This window comes from Cystoisospora suis (genome assembly GCF_002600585.1).
Source record: "Cystoisospora suis strain Wien I chromosome Unknown contig_3956, whole genome shotgun sequence".
Lineage (NCBI taxonomy): Eukaryota > Apicomplexa > Conoidasida > Eucoccidiorida > Sarcocystidae > Cystoisospora > Cystoisospora suis.
In genome coordinates this window covers 1-245 of record NW_027156751.1, presented here as the reverse complement: position 1 = coordinate 245, position 245 = coordinate 1, and the positions used below count along the sequence as shown (strand labels likewise).

Genomic DNA, 245 nt, shown 5'->3' with positions numbered 1-245 from the left:
AGATAGATAGGTGTGTAAGACGGAGATGAGGAATGAGTATAGAGAGCTGACTTACACTGATTGTTCTTGTCGTTCCTGCAGCGAGTGAAGCAGCCCCTACAAGCGCATAAGCTGCAGGAGAGGAGAGATTAGGAAACACTTGATGGAGTAAAGTCCCATACAGTCGACCTGAAGAGAAAGACTCAAAGAAACAAAAAATGACTGGTGATGGTAGGGATGATAAAGGGAGACAAAAGGAAAGAGAA

The 245-nt window shown here is 44.1% G+C and overlaps 1 protein-coding gene across 1 annotated transcript in view; it reads right to left on the bottom strand.

The window, feature by feature from the left end:
* CSUI_007492 (uncharacterized protein) overlaps positions 1-166 on the bottom strand; it is a gene marked incomplete at its 3' end in the record, with an annotated part of 2,174 nt that extends 2,008 nt beyond the window's left edge. Inside the window, exon 1 of the mRNA XM_068067637.1 lies at positions 56-166. The remainder of the gene's footprint in view (positions 1-55) is intronic.
* Between the last annotated feature and the right edge of the window lie 79 nt (positions 167-245).